The sequence below is a fragment of the Cervus canadensis genome, chromosome 14 (genome assembly GCF_019320065.1).
Source record: "Cervus canadensis isolate Bull #8, Minnesota chromosome 14, ASM1932006v1, whole genome shotgun sequence".
NCBI classification, from domain to species: Eukaryota; Metazoa; Chordata; class Mammalia; order Artiodactyla; family Cervidae; genus Cervus; species Cervus canadensis.
In genome coordinates this window covers 28,451,753-28,475,092 of record NC_057399.1, presented here as the reverse complement: position 1 = coordinate 28,475,092, position 23,340 = coordinate 28,451,753, and the positions used below count along the sequence as shown (strand labels likewise).

General features: G+C 40.5%; 1 protein-coding gene across 1 annotated transcript in view; it reads right to left on the bottom strand.

Annotated features, from left to right (window-relative positions):
* KANK1 (KN motif and ankyrin repeat domains 1) overlaps window positions 1-23,340 on the bottom strand; it is a 213,263-nt gene that overhangs the window by 130,607 nt on the left and 59,316 nt on the right. Inside the window, exon 2 of the mRNA XM_043486548.1 lies at window positions 13,672-13,797. The gene's annotated coding sequence lies outside the window, so the exon portion shown is untranslated. The remainder of the gene's footprint in view (window positions 1-13,671; window positions 13,798-23,340) is intronic.

Below are 23,340 nucleotides of genomic sequence, written 5' to 3'. Positions count from 1 at the left end.
GGGGGGATCGGGATGGGGAATACATGTGACTCCATGGCTGATTCATGTCAATGTATGACAAAACCCACTGCAATGTTGCGAGGTAATTAGCCTCCAACTAATAAAAATAATTGAAAAAAAAAATAAAAAAAATAAAAAGAAATGATATAAATGAACTCACAAAACAGAGACTCATGGGAAGGGACAGTTAGGGAGTTTGGGATGGATAGGTAAACACTGCTATATTTAAAATGGATAGTCAATAAGAACCAATTGTACAGCACATGGAACTCTGTTTAATTTTATGTGGCAGCCTGGATGCGAAGGGAGTTTGGGGGAGAATAGATACATGTATACGTATGGCTGAGTCCCTTCATTGTTCACCTGAAACTATCACAGCATTGTCTGTTAACAGGTTATGCCCCAATACAAAATAATTTTTTTTTTAAAAAGTGAAAAGACAATCTAAAGAATGGGAGAAAATATTTGCAAACTATATATCTGGAAAGGGTCTAATACCCAGAATGTAAAAGAACTCTTATGACTCAACAATAAAAACAACACAGTTTTAAATGGGCAAAGGACTTGAATAAACACTCCTCCAAAGAAGATATGCAAATAGCCAATAAGCACATGAAAAGATGATCAACATCATTAGTTATTAGGGAAATATAAATCAAAACCATAATGAAATAGCACTTCATCTTAAAAATGACTATAACTTTTTTTTTAATAAAGGAAAAATAAGTGTTGGCAAGGATGGAGAGAAATAGGAACTTTAAGCATTACTGGTGGGAATATAAATGGTTCAGCTGTTACAGAAAACAGTTTGGCAGTTTTTCAAAGAAGTTACACAGAATCACCATACAACCAAGCAATTCTACCTCTAGGTACATACCCCCAGAAAACAGGGACTCGAATACTTATGCATCCATGTTCACAGCAGTGTTACTCACAACAATGAAAAGGCAGAAAAACTCAAATGTCCATCGAAGGTGAATGGATAAACAAATCGTGGCATATCCATACAGTAGAATATATTATTCAGTCATAAAACGGCTGATACATGCTACAACCTGGATGAACCTCAAAAACACACTAAGTGAAAAAGCCAGACACATAAGATCACATAATGTACAACATCTACATGATACATCCAGAATCATGACGTGATAGAGACAGCACAGAAGGGGCTGCCAGGAGCAGTGGCAGGAGGGAACAGGGAGTTACTGCTTAATACATCTAGGGTTTTCTTTTGAGGTAATAGAATGCTTTGGAACTAGAGAGAGATGGCTGCTGCATAACACTCTGAATGTGATAAATGCCACTGAATTGTTCATTTTTAAATGGTTCCTTTTTGTTGTTTGTGTTATATGAGTTTCATCTCATTAACAATAAATACAACTTTAGAAATAATGTACAGGTAAGATCAAAACACCAATTGCCACTGAGTTACTTTACCCTGGAATAGTAAGACTGATACCAGCATGGATGGGCATTTGCGGCACGCAGATGCCTCTCTGTGGAACGCTCTAGATAAAGGACTGTCACCAGGGGAGAAGAAAACGCACTGAAAACCAGGGACTGTGAGTAAGCACTGTCCCCGGGGCAGCAAAATGATCCCTTGCCTGAGACACAGCCTAGTTCAAGTTAGGATAAGGGCTGAGAGGACAGACGGCCCTGGATGCCTTCAGTCTCTCTTCTCACCAAACAATCTACAACAATGAACTTCTAAGGAAGTACCACCCTCCTTTACAGGTGAGGAAACTGAACCACAGCTCAGACGCAGGACGCTGGGGATGAACCTGGAAAAGATGTAACTGATTTGGTATAAAAGCTTCTTGTTATCATTTTACCAAGTTCTAGAAATCAGCATTTCTCCTATTCTTTCAGTACAAATATTCTCACTACTAATCTAGTTGGAAAAACACCCCAACAGCAGTAGAATCGGTTTGCAGTTGATTCTTGGTTCTCCTTTTTGTGGTGGGAAATCTCCTTCAGAGTGCAGTCACACCGGAAGAAGTAATGTCCTTTTAGCTACTTGTTTTCTGGGTCACATTAATTAACTCTTAGTTAATCCTTCTCAACAGGTATCAACAACTGCATTTTACTTTAAGCTATTTGTTTTGGCCATTTAATGTGATCATTAGCACACAAGAAGGCAGCCTCTCATAACTTCTTAAAATCAAACTGTTTCTGTAATAAGAACTTTTATATCTTTATAAAAGATTTCCTTTAGGATTGACTGGTTTGATCACCTTGCAGGTCTGTAGAGTCAAAACTATGGTTTTTCTAGTAGTCATGCACGGATGTGAGAGTTGGACCATAAAGAAGGCTGAGTGCCAAAGAATTGATGTTTTTTAACTGTGGTGTTGGAGAAGACTCTTGAGAGTCCCTTGGACTGCAAGGAGACCAAACCAGTCAATCCTAAAGGAAATCAGTCCTGAATATTCACTGGAAGGACTGATGCTGAAGTTGAAGCTCCAGTACTTTGGCCACCTGATGCAAGGAGCCGATTCACTGGAAAAGACCCTGATGCTTAGAAAGACTGAGGGCAGGAGAAGGGGACAACAGGAGATGAGATGATTGGATGGCATATCTGACTCAATGGACATGAGTTTGAGCAAACTCTGGGAGACACTGAAGGACAGGGAAGCCTGGTGTGCTGCAATCCATGGAGTCACAAAGAGTCAAATATGACTGAGCGATTAAACCAACAAATTTCTAAAATTATGGAAACTAACAGTTACTACCCTGTTCAATATATTTGAATATTCAAAAACATCTACACTTGTAGATTTGAGTTATTTCTCTACTTCAGCTCATTGAACTTCAAGATATTCTACAAAATATAAACAATCTCAAGCTTATTAACAATTTAAGATTTTAAAGTGTTTCTGCTTCTCTTCAATCCTTGGCAGGACTGGTTCCCATCATTTTATCAAGAGTTCCTGAAATGAGAACTCTGTGTTAAGGTGGAGGATTTAGAGACTTACAAAGTCAAAAAGAAATCATAACTCCTACATTTTTAATCATCCATCCTCCTGGTGTATGATTTACCCCATAATTCCCACAAGAAAATGAAGAAAGTTTTGAAGAACGAGTTATTCTCAATGTAAATCTTACAGTCAGCCTCTGTCAATCATGTTAGCCTTTTCCCCTGGTTAGCCATTCTCCACCTCCTGCCAGAAAACTACACCACTATTTAATTGCTTTGTGACTTCACATTTTATTAAGAGGCAGAAAAACATAAAGAGCTAAAACAAGGAGATAAGCCCATTGCCGTAAATTGTCCCCTTAAGCAATGAAACTTGCCTCTCTAGTGTAATAAGGTGGGCACTGTGGAAAAACCCTGACAAGTGCAATTCTGCATAAGTCCAGAGCCCCCATCACTTACAGAAACCCTTATAGTTCTCTGGACTGCAGTGCCATAGATCAGAACCTGGGGCAGCCAACTTGCATGCTTTCGAATGACAGTGTGAAGGGCATAGCCCAGTGAGTCAATTTGCTCTCCACTCTACTCCACCTCAAATTTATTTTCTATTCTCATGGACCAAAAAAAAGCGGGAGGGGGGGAGCAGAAGAGAATGAAGAGAGACAAAGTTGTGAAAAACTGCAACCTGAGAGCATGCCATCTGCCATCCTGTTTCCCTGGAAATCAAACCACTTGTTATGTAACCCAGTGCAACAGTTAAATGTTCACCCTTGTGAACTCGGAAGAATTTTTTCCTTTCCTACTCTACTGGCTTCCCTGTAAGTCTCCACTCCTTCCTCTGCAGTGAGATGGGTATCATTATCAGACCACACCACATTCCTGAATGTGCCCTAGTCCCTACCCTCTGGAAGACTATATCCAGTGACTCCCACAAACTAAGTAAGCCTTGGTGTTTAAAGCCCTGAGAAATTATCAACTAGTAACTTCTCTAGGATGCTGCCAGCCAGGACACAAAGGGTTCAAGTGTTTTTAAAGCCCACTGATGTGTAGAAGAGAGTGGGTTTAAGACATTTTTCAGAAAAAGCATGCAAGTATATTGAGTGGTGTATGTGTGTGTGTGTATAAACATCTAATATATTTAGTAAGCATAAAAAAGTCATAAAAGGTATACAATAAACTCAGCAGTGGTTATATTAAGGTGTGGGATCAGAAGCTGGGATGCAAGAGTCATTTTTCTTTCTGTATAAATGCTTTATGGCTTGAATATGTGCCAATGGATACGTATTATTTCTATAATTGATTTTAAAAGCTAAAATATGGAAAAGAATGGTGACTAAAAAAAGAAAAAGAATGGTGACTAATCTTTTGAAACTAAAAAATCAAAATACATGTTCTACCAAAGCATTTTTGTCCCTCATTTAAGTGCAAGAGGCAGTTAACTAAAAGTAATTCAGTCATTGGAAAACTGAAGTTTCCAGGTTTCAATTTTTTTTTTAAGGTAGACATAGTATCTAAAATATGACTGTCAAAATTTCAAGATTGTCAAAAAAAACTCCAGGTTTCATAAGGTTGCTGTTGTTCAGTCGCCCAGTCGTGTCTGACTCTGCTACCACAAGGACTGCAGCCCGCCAGGCCTCCCTGTCTCTCACCATCTCCCACAGTTTGCCCAAGTTCATGTTCATTGCATTGGTGATGCCACCCAGCCATCTTATCCTCTGATGCCCTCTTCTCCTTCTGCTCTCAATCTTTCCCAGCATCAGGGACTTTTCCAATGAGTCGCCTGTTCACATCAGATGAACAAAATACTGGAGTTTCAGCTTCAGCATCAGTCCTTCCAACAAGTATTCAGGATTGATTTTCTTTAACATTCACTAGTTTAATCTTCTTGCTCTCCAAGGGACTTTCAGGAGTTTTCTCCAGCACCACAACTTGAAGGCATCAGTTATTTGGCATTCTGTCTTCTTTATGGTCCAGCTCTCACAACTGCACTTGACCACTGGAAAGACCATAGCCTTGACTATACCAACCTTTGTCAGCAGAGTAATGTCTCTGCTTTTCAACATGCTGTCTAGGTTTGTCATCGCTTTCCTGCCAAGAAGCAATCATTTTATGATTTCATGGCGCTTGTCTACATCCACACTGATTCTGGAGCCCAAGAAGAGGAAATCTGTCACTGCTTTCACCTTTTCCCCTTCTATTTGCCATGCAGTAATGGGGCCGGATGCCATGAACTTAGTTTTTTTAATATTTAGTCTTAAGTCAGCTCTTTCACTCTCCTCCTTCACCCTCATCAAGAGGCTCTTTAGTTCCTCTTCACTTTCTACCATTAAAGTGGTATCAACTACCCATCTGAGGTTGTTGATGTTTCTCCCACCTATCTGAATTCCAGCTTACAACTCATCCAGCTTGGCATTTCTCATGATGTGCTCAGCATATAGGTCAAACAAACAGGGTGACAACAGACAGCCCTGTTGTACTCCTTTCTCAATCTTGAACCAGTCAGTTGTTCTATATAGGGTTCTAACTTTTGCTTCTTGACCTGCATACAGGTTTCTCAGGAGACAGATAAGATGGTCTGTATTCCCATCTCTCTAAGAGCTTTCCACTGTTTGTCATGATCTACACAGACAAAGGCTTTAGCACAGTCAATGAAACAAAGACAGATGTTTTCCTGAAACTCCCTTGCTGCTTCTATAATCCAGTGAATGCTGACAGTTTGATCTCTAGTTCCTCTTCCTTTTCTAAACCCAGCTTGGACATCTGGAAGTTCCTGGTTCACATAATACTGAAGCCTAGCATGAAAGATTTTAAGCATGACCTTACTAGCATGGGAGATGAGTGCAATTGTCCGATGGTTACCACATTCTTTGGTACTACCCTTCTTGGGGACTGGGATGAGGATTGACCTTTTCCAGTCCTGTGACCACTGCTGGGTCTTCCAGATTTGCTGACATAATGAATGCAAAACCGTGATGGCATCCTCCTTTAGGGATCTGAATAGTTCTGCTGGAATTTCATTGCATCCACTAGCTTTATTAACAGCAGTGCTTCTTAAGGCCCTCTTGACTTCCCATTCCAGAATGTCTGGTTCTGGGTGACTAACCACACCATCACAGTAATCTGGTTCATTAAGATCTTTTTTATACAGTTCTTCCATGTATTCTTTCTATCTCTTCTTGATCTCCCCAGCATCTACTAGGTCTCTACCATTTTTATCCTTTATTGTGTCCATCTTTGGGAGGAATGCTCCCTTGATGTTTCCAATATTCCTGAAGAGAACTCAAGTCTTTCCCCTTTTGTTGTTTTCTTCTATTATCAAACATGGTTCATTTAAGAAGGCGTTCTTGTCTCTTCTGGCTATTCTTTGAAACTCTGCATTTAATTGGATATACCTTTCATTCTCTCCCTTGCTTTTCACTTCTCTTCATTCTTATGCTATTCGTAAAGCCTCCTCAGATAACCACATTCATGACGTTAGATATTGAGCAAATAGAACAAGTCCCTAAATTGGCAACATTATGTCTTTCTTCCTCTTGGAAACTAGGCCATGGTAGGTGACCCTAGGAACATCCCTCCTGATGGTGGGCCAGCATACTCAGGAGGAATTCTGCTTAAGTCAATGAATAGTTTCTGTATTTACTTTTTGCAAAAGGACTACCCCAGGAGAAAAAAAACAAAGGAAAGAAACAAAAAACAACATCAGAGTCCCTAAGGGCTGTAGTTTGGGTTGGACCTCTCTTTAAAAGAATTACAAAAAATGTAATTGGCTACTCTTTAGGGAAAAAATTAATTTTCATTCATATCTCAAGTCATACTTCAAATAGTTTCATATAGATGAAATATTTTAGAGTGTGAAACAGAGCCATAAAAACTACAATAAGAAAATACAGGTAGATTTCTATGCAATCTTGTAGTTAGAGATGTTGCTATTCATTCCGTCATTCTATAAACACTATGTGCTAATAAGCATTAGAGACCCAGTAGATCACACAGACACAACTCCTGTCCTGATGGGAGTCACAGGCTAGAGGGGGAAATAGGAAAAAGAAAATAAATGAAAAATAACTGCATATTGATGCATGCTCAAAGGGGAAAATCCTGCAGAATTATGACATTGAGAATACTAGAGGGAAAGACCAGCACTGAATAGGAAAGCATTCTGTCTGAGGTGAAATTTAAGGTGAAGCCTGAAGAAAGAGGACTATGACAACAGCTAACCACTCATATTCTTGTTCAGGCAAGGTTCAACTTTGGACTTCCCAGGTGGTTCAGTGGTAAAGAATCCTCCTGCCAATGCAAGAGGCACAGGTTCAATTCTTGGGTTGGGGAGATCCCCTGGAGAAAGAAATGGCAACCCACTCCAGTATTCTTGCCTAAAAAATCCCATGGACAGAGAAGCCTGGTGGGCTACAGCCCCATGGGGTTGCAAAGAGTCAGACATGACTTAGTGACTAACAATAACCCACTCATGTTCACTCTATGAACGAGGTAGTTTTCTAAGAGCTGTGAATGAATTAACCCACTTAATCCTCTTCAACAAGGCGAGTTAGGTACTGTTACAATGATGACTCCCATCTTACAGGTGAGGACAAGGAGAAGCAGCTTGCCCAAGGATGCAGAGCTAGTGAACAGGGGAGGCTAGTGAACAGGGAAGGCAAGTGAACCCAAGCAGCATGCTCTGGAGCTCTTCTTCTTGAAACTGGCTCTCTAGAGGAAGAGTCGGCCATAAGGAAGGTGCATGAGTACATGTGTGTGTACAAGCACATGTCCCAAGCAAAGGAATCCTGGGAGCAGGAAAGAGGTTGACGTGTTCCATGAATTGAAAGAAAGCCAATGTGGTGGGAACATGGTGTTCAAGTATGAGTGACAGAGGTGAGGTCAGAGGGCAGGCAAAGCTGGATCATGCCAGGTCTTGCAGGCCATGGTTAGGAGAATACCACAACTGGCTTAGGTGGGGGTGTGTCAAGACGTGATTACACTTAAAAGAGATCACTCTGCTATGTGAAGAACAGACTTTCAGGGAACAATATCAAGGCCTTCTTGCTTCATAATTAGTCTATGTGGAACCATAGAAAAAAAATTCAAACCACATAAAATTAAATACTTGTTTTTTAAAAAAACTGTACAAAATTCAAAGGCAAAGGAGACAGAGATCTATAAAATTTTTTACAATTAAAGATAGTTTACAATAAAAAGATTTGCGAATTAGTAACACAAAAAGAAAAAATCCCTTTGGAGAAATGGGCAAGGAACATGAACAGAATATTCACAAAAGAAGAAATACAAATGGCTTATAAACATATGATAAATGTTCACTTGTGCATACAACTGGAAAAGAATTTTTAATTCTATGATCTAATGTTAAGAAGAATCTAGGAAAAGAAAATACTTATATACTGTCAGTGGATTGTAAATTGGTTGTTTTTCAGGTAATACAGAACAAAAACCTCTTTCTTGACTTTACATTAAGAATAATTAAGAGTAGCCTCAAATTATAGTTAGGAGGATAAGCACTGACACGTGTCTAGAGGGAGATATTTTAAGTACATACATTCCTAAACCAGACTCTTTGTCTACCTTTAATAATTATGCAGCAATGACGCTGATATGGAGAGAAGTTTCCAAGGTTGCATATTTGTATTTAATATTTTTATATAAGCATATACACATGGAAAAACCTCTGGAAGAATATTAACAGTAGGGATTTAATGATGCTAGGACTGTGCATTTGCTTTTTTTTATTTTCTAATTTTCATACAAGTTTTAAAGGTTACACTCTAAATTAGTTATTACAAATATTGGTTCTATCCCCCATGTCGTACAATACATCCTTGTAGCCTATATTACACACAAGGCTTTGTGTGAATACATACAAAGTGTATCTTTGTTTGTACCTCCCACTCCTTCACCTCTATATTGCCCTTCCTCCCTGCTCGAGTAACCACTAATTTGTTCTCTATATCTATGAGTCTGCTTTTTTTTTTTTTTGCTATATTCACTAGTTTGCTGTATTTTTTTAGTGACATAAGTGATAATGGCTTTTAACACCTATGAGTGCTCAGTCACTCAGCCATGTCTGACTCTTTGCTACACTAGGCAAGAATACTGGAGTGGGTTGCCATTTCCTCCTTCAGGGGATCTTCCTGACCCAGGGATTGAACCTGCATCTCCTGCACTGGCAGGCAGGTTCTTTACTGCTGAGCCTCCGGGGAAGCCCTTGTAGGAGACACAGGAGACATGGGTTCGATCCCTGGGGGAAAAGATCCCGTGGAGGAGGAAATAGCAACCCACACCAGTATTCCTACCTGGAGAATCCCATGGACAGAGAAGCCTGGCTGCTATAGTCCATACGGTCGCAGAGTCAGACATGACTGAGCACACATGCATTTACTTACTTACACAACTGATGCAACATTTATCTTTCTCTGTCTGACTTATTTCCCTTAGCAAAATGCCCTCAAATTCATCAACGTTGCTGGAAATGGCAAAATGTCATTCTTTTCTTATAACTGAGTAGTATTCCATTGTATATATATATACAACACCTTTATCCATTCATTTGTTGATGTGTATTTAGGTTCCTTCCGTATCTTGGCAAGTGTAAATAATGCTCTGGTGTGAACACTGGCGTACAAGTATCTTCTTGAATTTGTGTTTTTGGTTGGTGTTTGTATTTTTTTTATATACCCATGAGTGGAATTGCTGGGTCATATGGTAGTTCTATTTTGAGAAACTTCCATATTGTTTTTCACAGTGACTGCATCAATTTACATCAACAGTTTAAGACAGTTCCCTTTTCTCCACACCCTCACCAACATGTGTGATTTGTGTTCTTTTTGATGACAGCCATTCTGACAAGTGTGAAGTGACAGCTCACTGTGGTTTTGGTTTGCATTTCCCAGATGATTAGTGATGTTAGGTCATCTTTTCATGTGCCTGATGGCCAATGGTGTTCCTCTTTGGAAAAATGTCTTTTCAGTCCTCTGCCCATTTTTTAATCACGTTGTTTAATTGATGTTGAGTTGTATGAACTGTCTATGTATGTTGGGTATTAATCCCTAATTGGTCATATCATTTGCAAAAATTTTCTCCCCTTCAGTAGGTTGTCTTTTCGTTTTGTCAATGGTTACCTTTGCTGTGCAAAGGTAGTAAGTTTAATTTGTTTACTTTTGTAAATCCCATTTGCTTTTGCTCTTATTTCCTTTGCCTTAGAAGACAGAGGAATCTATCCTCTGTCTCTTCCTTCTCTCCTCCCTGCTTGCTGCAAAGAAGGAGCCTCCTCCTTCCAGGTGCTCAGCCAGCCCATGGTCCTGCAGTCCCGGCCCCTTCAATTTCCTGCTCTCTTCTTGATCTCACTACCCATCCTCCTTCCCTTCCCTCCTCCCTGGGTCCCTGCCTTCCTTTTAATATGTCCTTACCCTACTCTGCTGCCTCCTCCCACGGCATCCCTCTTTGCTCCTTCCCTTCCCAGTATGTCTCCACACCTGGGCAGGTGTACATCTGTACCTCTTTGGCTTATCACTGTGCCCTGTAGCATCAAGAGTACGGATTTACAGTCAGAGGCCTGGAAGACACACTCAGCTCTGCCAGAGACAGCGTCCATGACCTCAAGTGAACAAGTCTCTTAATTCCTCCAAGTCAATTTCTTCCTCTTTTCAGTTCAGTTCAGTCATTCAGTCATGTCTGACTCTTTGCGACCCTATGAACCACAGCACGCCAGGCCTCGCTGTCTATCACCAACTCCCGGAGTCCATCCAAACCCATGTCCATTGAGTCTGTGATGCCATTCAACCATCTCATCTTCTGTCGTCCCCTTCTCCTCCTGCCCTCAATCTTTCCCAGCATCAGGGTCTTTTCAAATGAGTCAGTTCTTCGCCAAAGTATTGGAGTTTCAGCTTCAACATCAGTCCTTCCAATGAACACCCAGGACTGATCTCCTTTAGGATGGACTGGTTGGATCTCCTTGCAGTCCAAGGGACTCTCAAGAGTCTTCTCTAACATCACAGTTCAAAAACATCAATTCCTTGGCACTCAGCTTTCTTTATAGTCCAACTCTCACATCCATACATGACCACTGGAAAAACCATAGCCTTGACTAGACGGACCTTTGTTGGCAAAGTAATGTCTCTGCTTTTTAATATGCTATCTAGGTTGGTCATAACTTTCCTTCTAAGGAGTAAGCGTCTTTTAATTTCATGGCTGCAATCACCATCTGCAGTGATTTTGGAGCCCAGAAAAATAAAGTCAGCCACTGTTTCCACTGTTTTCCCATCTCTTTCCCATGAAGTGATGGGACCAGATGCCATGATCTTAGTTTTCTGAATGTTGAGCTTTCAGCCAACTTTTTCACTTTCCTCTTTCACTTTCATCAAGTTCTTCTTCACTTTCTGCCATAAGGGTGGTGTCATCTGCACATCTGAGGTTATTGATATTTCTCCCGGCAATCTTGATTCCAGCTTGTGCTTCCTCCTGCCCAGCGTTTCTCAGAATGTACTCTGCATATCAGTTAAATAAGCAGGGTGACAATATAGAGCCTTGACATACTCCTTTTCCTATTTGGAACCAGTCTATTGTTCCGTGTCCAGTTCTAACTGTTGCTCCCTGATCTGCATACAGGTTTCTCAAGAGGCAGGTCAGGTGGTCTGGTATTCCCATCTCTTTCAGAATTTTTCACAGTTCCTCTGTAAAACAAGGTTAATGATACCTGCTCCACCTGTCTCAGTTATGTTTGAGGATCAAGCAAGATAATGCATGTAAAAGTGCTCTGTTAGCTAATATAGCAGTTTAATATTCTATTTATTCCTGTTACTTCTCTTCCTTCAATATCCTGACCCTGCATCATCAAGGGAGCCTGACCTTCAGGCTGCTCATGGTGTTAACATGTAATAACAATGTCAGCATCTGTAGTTTCTGCTGTGAATTACTACTTCGATAATGATCACATTTAATTTAAAACAAGTACAGTTGATCCTTGAACAACATGGGAGTTAGGGGTGCCAACCCTCTACACAATCAAAAATCTATAGTCGGCCCTCCATCTATGCCTTCCTCAGAATCCAGAGTTTCACATCTGCAGGTTCAACTAGCCACAGATCATCCAGTACTATAGCATTTACTACTGAAAAAAATCTGTGCACCCATGCAGTTCAAACCCATGTGGTTCAAGGGTCAACTGCACATAACCTATGGTTTTTCAGTTACATGAGCATGGACTTTTGGAAGACAACAGCGGTAGCCAACAATTACTGAGCTCATACCAGGAGTCATGCACTTGCTCTAAAATTGCTGGTCAATCGCTCAGCTGTGTCTGCCTCTCTGCAACCCTAAGCACCAGCCCAGGAGAAGGCTTTATTATTATTTCCACTTTTTGATGGGGAAACTGAGGCAGAGCAATACTGCCATGATTTGAATCCAGGCATCTAGCTCTAGTGTCCATGTTTTTACCCATTGTCCTGCAATGCCTTTAATGACTAACTGAGGTCTACAGTGGAGGGACAGAAACCAGTCAGGAGGCTAAGGCTCTAAAGGATTAGAGATAAGAAGATGGACCTGACCTGGACTCTTTTAAAAAGGCAAATCAAATTATTCATTTGCCAACTACCTATGCTGTTGAGGACTTAGGGTCATCAGGTACTTCCATGCTCTCCTGGTGGGAATATAAACTCCCACAACCTTTTGAGAAGGCAACTAGCAGAATGCATCACACACCTGAGGGATTCATTCCCACCCCGTGGGCTGATTCAGCAATGCCACTTGCAGCAATCCGCCCTAGACAGACAATCATGGATGTGCACCAAAGATGTTATTAGAATGTTGTTTCTGAAACTAAAGAAGGAAAAACAAGTAAATGTCCAACAAAAGGAGATGGGTAGAGAAACCACTGCATACCAAAATAAACGAACACCATATAATGTGAAATGCTGCTGTAGAAGAGAAGGCAAAGCACGCTGTCAAGGAAAAAAGCAAGTAAAAAAGCCTGCTGGTAGGGCTTTGGCATCTGACTGGTTCAAGCTCTGAGTAGGTTCACCAGTTTTCTGAACGTGGCAAGTCATTTAATTTTTCTGAGCTTCAACTTTCTCGTGTACAGATGGGGATAAAAAAAGCACCAATCTCCTAGGGTTGTGAGAGTCAACAAAGTAATGTATGTAAAGTGGTTGGTACAAAAGCCTGGCATGGAATAAGCCTGTGATAAATGTTTCTCATTTGCAAAAATATAACAAGTTAACACATGTGACACACACACACCCCATTACAAATATTTGTAAAAACAAGAATCATAAATAATGTAGCAAAATTTTAACACTGGTTATCTCTGGAAGTGAAATAACAGATTTTTTTTTTTTAAGTTCTATGTATTTTCTAAATTTTCTTTTATTTGAATAGAGCCTGCAATATATTAACACTTAAGTATCTTCATTTTTTTAAGTAGTCTTAACAATAAATATTCCTTTCAATCTATTAAGTTTCTCTAGTATAAACCAGTCTATGCATATTGTGTTTAAGGAAATGGGGTACTTTTATTGATTTAATCTGAAGAGTAATACACCTCCCCCTTTATTTTTCAAACAGCTTGCTCATATTTCATTATATAAAAGTCTTTTCTGCACTCATATTTTCAGATTAAGAGCACTCTGAAGGGATTATTAGAGCATAAAAGCTAGAAGAAAAGAATAGATTAATGTCTCTTAAAAAGCAAAGTTAAAGAAGAAAAACATGACAACTTCATGATAGTTATATGGGAAAAAAGTATACCTTACCTTAAGTATGTAAGGCCAGAAACTACTGCAATAAATATCTCAGCTCCATGGACAATTTCTTAGTATGGTCAAAAGATGGAAGTAATTCAACAGTTCAGCAGTCCATCCAGTACAGTGACAATCATTCTGAAAGGAAAAAAGAGTCTCATTGTGGGCAATGTGATGGGGCAATACTCCTTTCTAACAGGAGAGGGGAATCAATTACTAAAGATAGCTATGTGGTTTATTATGGTTAAGGCATTTTCTGGTTACAGGTGGAAGTGGCAGACCAGAATTTAAAAAGCCTAGGATATCACCATACCTCCTTTCCTTTAGGTAAAAGCTAGTCACTAGCTCTTGGGGTGTCTCACCATCAGTTCACTTCTGCTTCATGTACTTCTCTTCATGTATCCATCAATTTTGTACATAAATCAGCTCACAAATACCATTACTTTTTATATTTGGTATCTTTGTCATTTCAGAATCAGACTAGCCCATAAGAAATAGATGGCCTTTCTCTGAAAATTAGCTCCACTGAGGATTTTCACTGTGAACTGCAGTTCCCCTGGATTAAAACTCTGGGACTGTTTTCATGTCATCCCCCTCCATCAAGTCCACCACCACTTTCCCTTGAATGTCCCACTGCTCTCTGCTTCTCTTTTTTACTCCTATGCCTGGTACCTCAATGGGAAAGAATCTGCCTGACAAGGCGGGAGATGTGGATTTGATCCCTGAGTCGGGATGATCCCCTGAAGAAAGAAATGGCAACCCACTCCAGTATTCTTGCCTGGGAAATCCCAAGGACAGAGGACCCTGGCGGGCTGCAGTCCATGGTATCACAAAAGAGTTGGATATGACTGAGTAACTAAACAACAATAAAACATGCCTCCACTAGTACCAAATTCTTTGGCACCCCCACCTGTTTACAACAGCAGCCTCTAACCTGGCCTCTCTCTGCAGATCACTACCTATCCAACTGCTTTCATTCCATTACTTGGGTAACCTTGGATAGTCCCCCATCTTCTGGGTCTCAGTTTTCCTGAGTGTAAAATCAGGAACTGATTTCAACATTCTCCATCCTTATTGTGCTTTGAAGTCAGACGTGTTCAATTCTGGCCTAAGTACTCTAAAAACTCAGACACATTGTATTTCCTCAGAGCTCATTTATTATACATGAAATGGGGATGATATCATCTACCTCTAAGGTTGCTGTAAAAATAAGAACTATTCGATCTTGCACCTGACATACAGCATGTACAGCAAATATTAGTCACCCCCACCTCACCTTACAGGATACTCCAACTCTGAAGTCCTTTGTTCTTCTCATCTCCAAATCTAGCATTCTATTACATCCACATCTCTTATATCCACAGTCATAATACATTTCTCTTCCATTAAATGTAAACTCCTCTTCTGGCTTTCAGGTTCCTTCATAATCTGGCTCTACTTTATCTTATCTTCCTCCAGCTTCCAACAAACACCTTCTGTCCTAGGCAGGTAAGTCTTGTTACGTTTCAAAGAACACATACTCCTCTGACCTGCTTTCACAACTATCATTCCCCACACAAGACACAGCTTTTCTTATTCCCTCTGTGAAGCCCATCTCGGGTTCACAGACTCAGAGATCCCACCTCCCAGATAATTTAACCCTCACACAGTTTCTCAGTGGTACTGGCCCTTGTTTTGAGTTTATTGAACTTAGCTCTCCAACTGGAAAGTGACTATTTTGATTTTTTAAACTTGTTTTTCATTTTGGCAAGGACTACATCAAAGGTTTTACAAATATGGTATATATTTTTTGTTTTTTTGCATCATCTCTACAAATGCTCACTGAAATTTATAAGCCTTTGTGCCTTGACATAAGATTCTTTTATTAATTCCACTATTTTTGTTGTATGGAGAGAGGCTCACACAAGGAGCTTATAACATCATCAGTAAGTAGACCATTCATAGGCAACCCACTGTCTTTTCATAGAGCCAGAGATGACCTCTAAGTGTCTCCAGTGTCTGTAGATTTTGAGTCCAAGCAAACATATTCTAATTCCAAAAATCATTTTATGACCCAAACTCCCAGCAGCAGCAGGAATGACTCACAGTAAGGAAAGACTAGCTGCTAAACTTTTACCTCAAATAAGATGAAGCACTAGGAAAATGAAGGTTGTAAGGGGAATTAGAGGACACAGTGAAGGTTCAAGGGAGATGGAGGAAGATGAGCCAACGAAAAAGACAGAGAGTGGTTACAGAGGCAGAAGAATAACTGTGAGGGTAGAGAGGCACATTAACCCAAAGAAAGACACGTGACCTCAAATGCTGTGTATGGAGAACAAGATGTCCCTGGATGTAACAATTACTAGAGAGGTCACTGGGGACCCCTGAGGACAGTTTTCAATAGGGCTGGTCCAGGATGCAGACTAAAAAGGATTGAGAAGAAGCTGGGCGAGCAAATGGAGACAAGGAGAGAATTGTGTCAAGAATTGTGGTTATCAAGCCAAGAGGGTTATGCTGGTCATTTTCTACCCTGAAGTTTACTTAACAGTCTGATAAAAACCCTCATTCTTATTTCCTTGCTCTATGCCTTTCCATATACACAGAGCTTGGCTACTGAAAATAATTTAATGCAAATCCTTCCAGCCTTTCTCTCCTGACACCACTCTTGCGTGCCTGGTTTTGGTTCTCTAAGAAACCTTACAGAACCATTCAACAGCTATATGCTATCAAGTCTGAACATCTAAATTATATTTTCCTGCTCGAGATAAATGATAGCTATTCATCTAACAAAGAAAAGGAAATGTATCAGATACACTGAAATGTATCAGATCAACAGAGCAAAAGTCCAGATTCAGGTCAGATATCATATGACTACCTTTGGGTAACCTACATAATATATGCTGATTTGTCAAAAAGATAACTTTAAATGTTTCTTCTTTCTTTAAGGGTCTTTACCAAAAGTTTATAAAAATCAAATATGAATAACAAAGAAAATTTAAGCACCATTAGCATTTTTTACTCTCCTTCTATTTTGATATGATGATGTCACATTCATAAACATAATAAACAAATGAGTAAGCATATGAAATTTTTATTAAAAGTGAATTCTAGGCATTATTTTGTAACCTGCTATTCCCATTTATTTTTCTTTTGATGGAAGTGTTGTGTCACTTATTAACCTCTTATGCCTTCAGTTTTAATGAATGTACAATCATCAATTTTAATAAACGTCCCTGAAGCATTTAAGTCACTTTCAATTTTTTAATATGTAGATAATGCTAAGACGGATATCCTCAAACACACCACTAAGTACTTGCCAGGGGAGAAAGTCATGGGTCAAACATATGAAAAAATATGCATTTGATATTATTGATAGCTTGTCCTGCAGAATGTTTCACTCGATGTCTGCTTGCGTGGTATATGAGCAGCATATAAGTGGTATACTTCTCTACACTCCCTCTAAACATGGGCAGTATTAATTTTTAAATTATCCTCTTATAGATTCCATAAGTTCCCTATTATTAACATATCTCTGAGGTCGAACATTTTTTACTTTTTTGCACTTCTCATATGTCCTTTGTTTTTCTGCTAGTGTCCACCTTATTGACTTGTAGCATCTCTTCATCTATGAAGGATATTATTAGCTTGGTACGTTAATAATGCAGAGAAGATGGTATACTAATTGGGAATCTTTGGGTATCAGGAACAAAACCAGTTCTAGCCTCTTTGAGCCAGAAAGGATCTCCATCACAGGATACAGAGGCATCCTTCTATGAGGATGCTATGTATGAACTTTGACCTAAGTGCAGCAAATAGTTTCGGTTTTTAACTTTACTCTAAAATGGTCCACAGTTCACTGGTCTACTTCAAGAATTAAAGAAAATGCAGGTAAAGTCATGAATGGAAGCAATTATTGTTAAAACAAACGTAAACTCAAAAAACAAAAAATGCTATTTCTTACCAAACCCTTACTAAGGTGCTTTATTCTTTTGATTCTTACAATGAGCCCATTAGGCAAGTATTATCATTCCTCTTTACAGACAGATGAATTAAGCACGTATAGTTAGTAAAGTTATAATCAGATATTTATTTAACAAATGAGCTTTGCACTGATTCTAAAAAAAAAAAAAGAGAGTTGATAACAGAATTATTCTCAGCTGTATTTTTAATAACATTTCTTAAAAGTCATCTCAGGAACTACTTCAGCCCCTGTACCAACAGTAAACCAGGTTACTAGCTTCTGCACCATCTATTCTTTTAAATTTCACATTAGTAACCTCTCTTCTCTAATCTTCCCCTATGATGTGTCTTTACTAATAAGTGCCATTCTGGCAACAAAATAAACAATTCTGTTTAGGAACCAAGGCCACTTCTTCAGTTACTACTAACTGAACCCCATGACAGACAGTTTACTTTCTAACATTCCAAACACTCTTAAAGGTGCTTCAGTTGCTTATACGTTAGTGATGTCTGTAGTAACCGCATACACCTGAACCTATGCTTTTGTCAGGGTTGAAGCAGCACTGTGCTGTATAAATATTTTATAGACAGCTTGTACTGAAATTCTAGATGAGGAGGCATTCACAGATTCTATGTAATATACTGACTGCTCAAGACCACATATTTTTTTATTAATGCTTTGTGCAAGCTTTGCCATTTTCTATGGCACTCCCCTTGATTTAATCTTAAGTATATCCTTCCAAAATATTTTTATTTTTTAATGCATTAGTTGTGCTGTGGCCAAAGCAGGGTCTAAAGTAATGGCAAAAGGAAGGTAGATGATCACTGAAATTGGATGCACTCACAATTAGTCTAGTCACTGAGAACTCTGAGGGCAAAAGTGCATATATGTGAGCCAGGGAGACAAGTTCCTCTGCAGGAATATTAACAGAACTAAATTATCCACTGCCAGAAAAGGGAATCTTTCCCCCACCCTTTTATAAATTCACTAAAGATTTAGAGAAATGCTCACTAAAGATTTATAGAAATGCTCACTAATTTGAATGCTATTCTGGCCTTCCCAGGTGGCACTAGCGGTAGAGAACCTGCCTGCCAATGCAGGAGACGTAAGAGACTCAGTTTCAACCCCTGGGTTGGGAAGATGCCCTGGAGGAGGGCATGACAACCTACTCCAGTGCTCTTGCCTGGAGGATCCCACGGACAGGGAAGCTTGGCAGGCTACAATCCACAGGGTCACAAAGAGTTGGACAGGACTAAAGCGACTTGTCACTGGGCTTCCCAGGTGGCGCAGTGGTAAAGAATCTGCCTGCCAATGCAGAAGACACAAGAGACACGGGTTCAATCCCTGGGTCAGAATGATCCCCTGGAGAAGGAAATGGCAACCCACTCCAGTATTCTTGCCTGGAAAATTTCATGGACAAAGGAGCCTGGCAGGCTACAGTCCATGGGGTCGCAAAGAGTTGGACTCAACTGATCACACACACGCGCACACCACTAGAGTAAACACGTTTACAAAATATGGTTTTGGAAACATTCAAGCAACAATAAACACCTAAAACTCCTGCCATTTAGGGGCAGGTACAGAACCCATAAATTAGCGGCCATGAGGAAGAGCAGGTGATGCCTCGAAGCGCGGCTGTACCCACCGGTGAGTGACTGCAGAGGAGGCAGAGCCGCCACACTGTCTTCCGTAGCCAGCGCTTGGACAGTCATTGCCTCTAGGGCACGAGGCTTCCTCAACGGTTTTCTCTCCGAATTCTCCTCATTCACATGGGGAGGGGGCTTTGGCTTCCCTGCTTCAGGGAGCCTGTGGTTGGGCTTCCTTAAGGAAAAAGGGGTTTGAGAAGAGAGAACCACCACCACCACCACCACCACCTTCCTTCATATTAAGAGGAGATTCTTGGAGGAGAATGACTGTGGGACTCAGATCTGCAGAAGATCATGCCTATTCCCTGGAGGCATCCTCAGATGTGCCAGAGCCCCCAAAGTCTGACCAGATGCTGAGCTTAGCCTCCCAGCTGTGACAAAGCATTCTCCCCAGCCTCAAACATGCTCCCCCAGAAGCAGCGGGGACCAGTATCAACAGACGACCCAGGGTGCTTTCCTGACCTCATGAATGATAGTAAGAATCTGGAAGCTTGGCACAACCCTGGGAGAGTGGTGTAGGAAAGAGATCAAAGTCTAATGAAGGTTAGTTACTTTCCTGCTACCTTAAGGAAGCAGAGGCTTACAGTCAAAACTAACTTGATTCAGGAAAATGCACTATTTCCTGCACTGTTAAGTATGTGGACTAAGAGTGATTTCCAATTCAAATTAACAACTGAGCGAGGAAACGAAGGAAGAAGGGTTAAGATCTAGTAACCTACATATTTTTCTGATAATATTAGTTTAACTTCATTGGCTTCCACCCGTGGATCAGAATGTTATTCAGAATAAAGAACGCTTTTAGAGGTTCATGAGGCTTTTGCGTTATGCAGGCATTTCACGAAGAACACTCGGCCTCGCTCACCAGCCCTGCTGTTTAAAGGGTCTGCACTAACAGAGACGGGGGCTCCAGAGGCATCTGTTGCTGATAGCCGTGAGGCCTCGTGGAGTGTAGTCACTTTGGAAAATTCACTGCAATTCATGATCCTGATTCAGAGTCTGGCCCAAGGTTTTTTAGGTCCAATGTCCAGATTTTCTTGGAGCCAAAGATGATTACTCCCCCAGATGGGGTTAATGAATAAACCCACAGCAATATGTTAATGGTATGTGTGTGGGGGAATGCTTTTGTCCCCTCTATGCAAACTACTCCCTTCTTTGGAATGTTCTGAGGCAGCCACAGGGTCAGAGGTGGGCCTCCCATGTTGTCTCCCAGTGCACACACACATCACCGGCCCACTGGACTGGCACACTCCCACCGGCCCACTCCCACCCGATCACTGGACCACTTAAAGACATCAGACCCAGGCTGGACAAAACTGTTCTCCTCTGGGGCTTGGAAATAGGGGCTGAGGAGCTGCCGGCCAGGCTCTGGAGGCCAGGGGATCTGTGAACAGCACCACAGATAGAGCCGGTCTGTAGCAGAAAGGTGAAGATAAAGCTGAGGGCAACAGAGCCAACATAGTCTTTCAAATTCCTTGCGCTTTCCTGTTTTTGATTCCAGCTTGTCTCTGAGGATCCTGGATTCTTTGGAGTACCTGGATTCTTTGTATCCTGATAAAATGCTCCCTAAATCAGTTTACTCCTTGTAGTCGAAGATTCCCAACTGAATACCATTCTTTCCCTGTTACCATGTTATCAAGCTAACAACAGGGTGTGCTGGGTGAGCACTGAATCAGACCAGAGGGAAGTAGACCCAGGGTGGGGTGGGGTGTGGAGGGGGGAGGCGGCACAGTACAGTCCAGGCCCTCAACTAGAAACACTTCCCCACTGACTAGATCTCTCATCCCTCCATTTCAGTGTTTCTCCTCTGACACAGTGTGCTTCACTGAAACCCATTTTTCCAAGCTTGCAGGCTGAATACTAAGTACATTAAAAAAAATACATATTCAAACCTATGTTTGATCAATTTTTCCTATTTTCAGCTGCAGACATTTTATTAAATCAAGATGTAACAGTAAAACTCTGAGAATTATGAGTGTGCTCTGCTCTCAGGGCCCACCCACCCTTTGCATAGGCTTGATATCTTAAAGATGAAATTTTTAGCATAGCTTGGGTCAACATTTCAAATAAAAGCTAAATATTATATACATAGATGAGACAAAACAGTTGTCAGAATACTATGTTTTCTGACAGGGAACTGGTAGGGTCTGGAATAATTTCTCCCACAAACATCTAAGTACAGCTTCTTGAAATGGTAAAGAATAGTTCTGCTTGGCAATGAGCATTTTATTTTTAATTGTCATCCTTGATTTCTCCTTAAGAACTTGTATCAATGTTGTGACAATGTATAAATCTAGCTGCTTATGCATGTATTTTAAAATCAACAATGACTCAAACTGTGATACAATCTGGGGGAAAAATGAAATATATAAATATATTAAGTTTTTAAAATACTGTATATAGAGGGCTTAAGAAAAAAGTTTTTCTCTTTTAGGATTAATCAATCAGAAATGAAATATCTAACTGCTATCCATGTAAATTATATTGGTAATATACATGATTTTGTTACCCTCCATTGCTTGGAAAATGCAAAAAAAAAAAAAAAAAAACCACATGCATACGGAATAAGGATCATTCAGTCATCTAAAGCAACTTCTTTACTTGGTATCTATATTTATGAAGTAGGAAGAATATTTCCACTTAAAGCAAAGAAAGCAAAAGTGTGACGGTCTTTGTTGTTTGTTGGTTTTTATGATCAGATCTGAAAGTGATCACCTCTCTGATGGGATTACCACCTGGCTCAATTTTGCCCTTTAAACCATAAGCCCCAGGATGGAAAGCTCTATACCATTCAGTATTTCTCTCTCTTCTTTCAGTTTTCTGTGAAGGAAGGGAACACATCCGAGGGTGACCTGGCGATGTGGTGGCAGGAAGTCCCCCTTGCTGGACTCTGCACAAGGGAAGGGAGTGTGAGCAGGAAGTCTATCAGCAGTCTGCTCTCAGATGCTCTGAAGGATGCCATACTACCTTCAGTGTGTCCTCATCCCCAAAGTTCAAGTGTGAATCATCTTTACTACCCCAGAAAACTGTAACAGAAGGTACCATCTTAAAAAACCAAACACCTACTCCTTTTGCCCAAAACCAGCAGTTCTCAAATGTTAGCATAAATAGCAATCACTTTGAGGGATTATTAAAGTACAGGTTGCTAGCCTCACCTTCAGCATTTCTGATTCAGTAGGTCTAGGGGAGGAGGATGGTTGCTGCTGCTGAGATGGGGAAGGGTGACAATTTGAGAACAACTGCCTTCACCAAATCGTACAGGGAATACAATGCTTTACAAGAAAAACAAGGTCCTTCCTCTCCTCCTCCCAACAAGCCTGAAGTAAAACTGCTGTTCCAGGAAGAAGCATCTAGTTCAGAAAGAAGCTTTCTACTTCTTGAACACAAATGGCACGCCCTGTGAGCCAATGCTCAGCTCCTCAAATGAAAGGGATTATCAACTCTCAGCAATCATCAAAGAATCAAGGCAAATAGCTGAGACTGAGGTTACAACTAAAAAATAAGTCCCCATGAGGTAGGAGGAACATGCTAATGGCACAAACATGATTGGGGTAAGGACTGAATGTAGGAGATCTCATGGAAAGCCCCTTTAGTGCATGGCATGGCAGAGGCAACCCAAGTATCTGTTCCTCTTCCACCTCCTTACTACCCTCTCTGCATCTTGTAAAGACAGGTTCTGAAAGACTGCCAAGGTCATCTACTCTGGAGCCTCCAGGGAGGCTGCCCACTGCTTCCTACCTGAGGTGCATCACCTCAGCATCAGCAACCCCAAGTGTTTTAAACTACATAAACAATTATGGAAAGACTGTATCAAGCCAGCAGTTCTTAAAGTTCAGAGTACATCACAAGTATGAGGAGGGCCTTTAAAAAACACAAAATGCAGGAGTCCCACTTCTTGAGATTAATTCAGTAGGTCTGGGGTGAACCCTAAAACAAGCTCTCAGATGATGTGAACGATGCTGGTTCAGGATCACAGTATGAGAATCATTTGTTAAACTTAGTCTTTGCTTACATAAAACAGAAGTCTTTTCTTACACAAATGACTGAGAATATGGATGATGTCATCATCATGTGACTTATCTCAGGCAAGTACTGTAC